General features: G+C 34.1%; 1 pseudogene; it reads right to left on the bottom strand.

Annotated features, from left to right (window-relative positions):
* Window positions 1-1,388: 1,388 nt before the first annotated feature.
* On the bottom strand, window positions 1,389-4,369 carry LOC127073738 (uncharacterized; annotated as a pseudogene).
* Window positions 4,370-5,313: the final 944 nt, after the last annotated feature.

The raw sequence follows: 5,313 nt of genomic DNA, 5'->3' as shown, positions 1-5,313 counted from the left end.
TCCTAACCATAATGTCCACCACTTCTATATATTTTCTAGTAAGTGTGCCTATATTCCATGATCCAAAACGAATCCTACTCTCATGAACAAACTTCTTTATCCACTCCCGTTCACAAAAGTGTGGCAACTCTTGCATATTTTTCATTGCATCCAGGCGACGATGCAGCAACTCTTGCTCTTTTAACAACACTACACTCGAGTCATACAACGAAATGGTTACAGACAATAACCTAACATTCACGTTATTTCAAAATTGATCCATGTCATAGAGATTCGACAAAGTTGAGCCACACTATCACACTTCTAAGTTCCACCTCTCTCATTGACTACTTGAGTGTCAGAGTGATAATATTGCAAGTACCCTCCCCCAATCTCTAATCACCAAATACTTCTACCACCGCACCATTAGACCTTGCACGGTGGTCATCTTCATCCTACCATCATTTTTTGTTCTAGTATGAAATTAAAAGATTATGTGAAATCAACTTAGTAAAAAATTGTGTCTATTGCTGAAATAAAAGACTATCATTAGAAGGTAAGGTAATAAACTTATTAGACAAAGACCTTATATAATGTAAACATATGAAGAAAAAAAATGAATTATATTTAACATTGCTCGTGAATCAACTATCCAAGAAGAGGCCTAAGGGTATTCATTATGATGGAGTAAAAATTATACCAACAATATCACCTTTATTAATAGATGATCCAAAAGAAGATTGGTGTGCCATCTATATTTGAATGTAAGTAATCAATTGTTGATATTGCTTTGTGTTTAATGGAGTGTCAACTGAATCAATATACATAGTAACAGCAGTAACACACTAATATGTAAACGTCTTTCCTTTCTTGTATTCTGGTGGATAACTATGGAGTTTGAAGCATTTATCCTTATTATTCCCTATAGCACCACACTGGTTGAACTTTCATTTGTACCTAGCAATAAAGTCAATACATATTCACGATTGATATGATCAACCAAAGGGTTAACTCCACCATGAACGCAATTATGAATTGAACGAAATTCAGCCAATTCCTCCCAAAGTCCTTTCATCACTTGAGGAGATTTTGGTTTTGATGATAAGTGGAGGGGTTGCATATGTGCATGTGTCTTTTCTGGCAGTCTTCAGGTTTTGGTGAATGGTTGCTCAATTGAGGATATTAGTATTCATAAGAGTTTGAATTAAGAAATGAAAATCTGCATTAATAAATGAAAATTACAATCATTTTAAAATACTATATTTATCAAAGTGACACTCATTGTAAAACAAAATGACTTATGTTTCTTACGTTAAGGACATAAAATAGTTCTTTCTTAAAAATATCAGGATCAACTCATCTGTGACATGATCATATTTGTATATGATTACTGGTATTTGTCGTAAAAATAATCATCAAAAGAAATTTACCATATGTTTCATGATTCTTTTCTTACAATGGATCTTTGATTGTCAGCCGCCCGATTTATTTACGGCTTAGAAATGAAAGGAAGGAAAGTAATGAGGCAATGAGGGAATGTTCTGAAAATAACTTAAAAAGAATAGACCATATTAACGCAGGATACCCGACAACACCGTCAAGTTAGGAGATTGAAAGACCCATCCATAGCAGAAGTCTTCGCGGTCGATCAAGAAACCTGGCCTGCCATGCAGGTTCATCACTCTCGTAAACAAACCCACTCTTCATGTACAATTTCTTTGCTGGTTCATTGTCATCGGCAACATGGACGTATAAATCTGTTATGCCTGAAAGACACACAGTAAATTTAGCCACTCTTTACTTTAAGAAATGTCGAATATTTTATCACGTAGAAACCCGGGTTCTCCTGAATCATAGAATCAAGAATATGCAGATAACTTATAGAGTGCTTTGCTTTTAATTCCGACTCTACATAGATCACAACAAGTATATCTACAATTCATATAAAACATATTAAGACAGTAACCAACATTGTATCTCATGATGTCATGTTCTTCTCGGCACAAACTTAAAAAGAAAAACTAATCAACCGCGGGATGTGATTAGAATTTAGAATGGTGTTTGGCTTTCAAATTCCGAACATGAGATTTCTATCCCTAAGGACAATATTTGGAACCTGAGGACAATTGCTAGAGTCATATATCATTGTTGACCAACTTGGAAGTCATCCATTATGTTCAAGACCAAGATCATACAGAATCTGGTTGGTAGACATTAAAGAAATTATAAACATCAAGACATGATGTATGTTTAACAACGTGAGGCATCTAAAATGAGCAAACATAACTAGAGCAACCTCGTAAGGTTAAGATTAGGGATGGGAATAGGCCAAGCCGGCTTACAGAGGACCTATAGACCTATTTAAGTCTGACATGTCCTGACTCGTTTAATAAAAAAGATCAGGTTTAGACTATTTAAAAAGTCTATGAAGCTTGATAACTCGGCCTATATATTCATATCTATTAGAAAATATGCTAAATAATATATAAAATATCGTGTTGTCTATTTAAAAATAGGTAAAACGGACTATTTATAAGCCTTAATGTGAAACATGCTTTTTAAAAAGACTTTCAGGTCAGGTCAGGACAGGCTTTTAAAAAGTTCAGACCAGGCAAAAACAAAATCCATAATAGGCATACGCCAGACTCAGGCCTTAAAAATTTATCGTAGGCCAGACTCAAACTTTATAGGGTCTGTCCTACTCCCACCCCTACTTAAGATCTACAACAACAAAAAACTGGTTGTTTTCTTTCCATGCCTATGATAGTTAACATACTATTTATAGAAAAACTAAGTTGGTTACTTCGAATTGATTGAACAACACCATTAGTGCCAACGCCAACATTTCCCGGATATCAAATCATGTTCAACGACAAAGTGCCAAAGCCTTATAAAGACACAAGATCAACATTTATAAGCACCATTGAATTTCCTATTCCTGATATCTAATTGGTAATGGTAGTGGAACTTGAAAAAAAAAGTATAGCAGTTAAGTGCTACACTGTTTCTTACCCCAATTCCGAGCAACTAACTTCGACTTTTCAAGAAGTTCATAGGCCAAGCCATTCCTATGCAACTCTCTAGCAACACACACATTACTCAGGTAAGCCCTTGTCGTATCAGCTCCGCTAACCTGACAGTTAAACATTAAACAATTTGACGGAGGAGGCATTATACAAAAATAGCCATCAATCACTATAGAAAAGCTATCAATTTTCATATCAAGACGTGAGCATTTAGAGCAAGCTAGAACATATAAACAAACACATCCGCACCCACTTCATACTTTAGGCCGTGTTTGCGTAAACAACTTAATCAATAAGTTATAGTCAAACTATTTATACCTAAATTATAAGCTGTTTTCATAAGCTATATCGAAGAGCTTACAGAAATAAGCATCAAACAAGACGTTTCAATAGGCTCTTCCAAGTGCTTATGCGAGTAGATAAACTCAAAGAAACTAATCCAAACCGGCCCTCAAAATCTAGAATACATGAAAACTAAAAAATACCTCTGGCTTCATTCCTACAATTTCATCCGGAAGACTCAAGCACTGATTAAGATCGAGAGAACCAACTACTATCCTGTCTTCTCCATAAGTAGAAAACTACAAAAGTTCAATTGATTTTCTCAACAATAAACCAATGACCAACAAACAAATCTATATTGTCATTGAATGAATCCATGAAATAAACAAACCTTACATGAAGAACATAAATCATCATAGATGTTAGATATATGAGACACAGGAAGAGAAGCATTTATGCAAGAGACTCTTCTAAAGCCAATCCTCTTCCCTGAAATGCGCTCTTTCAATGCTTCAAACTCACGTTCAGCCAAGTACTTCACATGATCCTAACACAACTTGACAAACACGAAAAACGCTTCGTATAAACTATAAATTTCACTCTTTTATCACAAATCAAGCATACCCTTTTGAAACTCAGTATCTAAAAACAATAAATCTAGCTGAAATCGAAACTCTTTCTGATTGAATTTGAATAAAAAACAGAAATAGAAAGAAGAATTGGAGTGGAAGACTAACTCACTTGGACTCCGTAAGTTCCGGGACGGAATTGATTGAAGGAACGAACACGGAGGGAAGAAGCTGCCCAGAGTTCATCATCGTAGAAAGATTCGGCGATGGTGATCAAAGATGTGTCGATTTTTTAGGTGCAAATGTTTGTGGAAGAAGGTGAGGATTGGACTTGAGTTCTGGTGTTGTAATTAGCGAATGTTAATGCAGAATTTGGAAAGGTAGAAGAAGAAGAGTGAATTGAAGGGAAGGAACAGAGCGAAGAAATTAGCGTCATTTTTTGTTAGGTGTGTTGTTTGTTGTATTATTCGTGGTTGCATATGCATCTTGTTCTTGTTTTTGATAAGTTCTTTTTTGTTTTTTTATTTCTTTATATTTCTTCCATATTTTCTATTTTCCCTTCCACTTTTGTTATTTCTTTTATACATACATTTAATATCTTTTATCTTTATTCCCCCTTAATATTCTACTTTCCATTTATAGCCATCAAAACGGACTATTAATTCTCCAAGTCAACAAATTATAGAATTTTTAACGCATTTTATATATTATTTATGCACCACGTAAAAATATTAAAATGCTTTTAAAATTTTGATATGCATTTCCGGACGCACTCATATATACACAATTTATGTCATTATAAGTGATATCTTATTAGTTTAATTTTTTTAATTTGAAGATGCATCTTTGACACCTATCCGTAGATGCATATCCGGAACATATCTACAACAGAATCAGAAGCAGAAATCAAAAATTTATATTTTAACAAAATAAAATTATCATTTATAACATAAAATAAGCATTACATATGTGATTTCAACATAAAATAAAACATTACATTTCAATATCCAGGTGAACGCTTCAACATCTTCACAATATCTTCGACCAATCTTGAAAACGTCGCTTTCAACTCGAAAGTAACTTTTGTTTTGACACAGAAAAATGTATTCAACATAACTCTTACATCTGCATCAGTCTTGAGCTCAAAGTTGTTGAACTTAATCTTCTCTTCGTTGTCAATCGATGGTGAATGGTATTCGAGCTTGACAATTTTTCGATTGTCTCTATAAGGCATAAGATTATGGACTTCGTATTTCAGATCCGCAAAAGAGGTGTAGTCGTTGAGCTTTCAACATATTTCAACAAATGAGGATATTTCTTGCATATTTTCCAAAAATGCATAACAGAATCGGCATATAACTCTTTAGTAGAAGAATTTATTCCATGAATCCATTATTTTTTTCCGCAACCACGTCCTCCTTCACCATTTTTCCATATTTGGACTTTATTTGTTTCGT

The sequence above is a fragment of the Lathyrus oleraceus genome, chromosome 4 (genome assembly GCF_024323335.1).
Source record: "Lathyrus oleraceus cultivar Zhongwan6 chromosome 4, CAAS_Psat_ZW6_1.0, whole genome shotgun sequence".
Classification (NCBI taxonomy): Eukaryota; Viridiplantae; Streptophyta; class Magnoliopsida; order Fabales; family Fabaceae; genus Lathyrus; species Lathyrus oleraceus.
The sequence above is the reverse complement of the archived record's forward strand: the minus strand, read 5'-3'. Positions and strand labels throughout refer to the sequence as shown.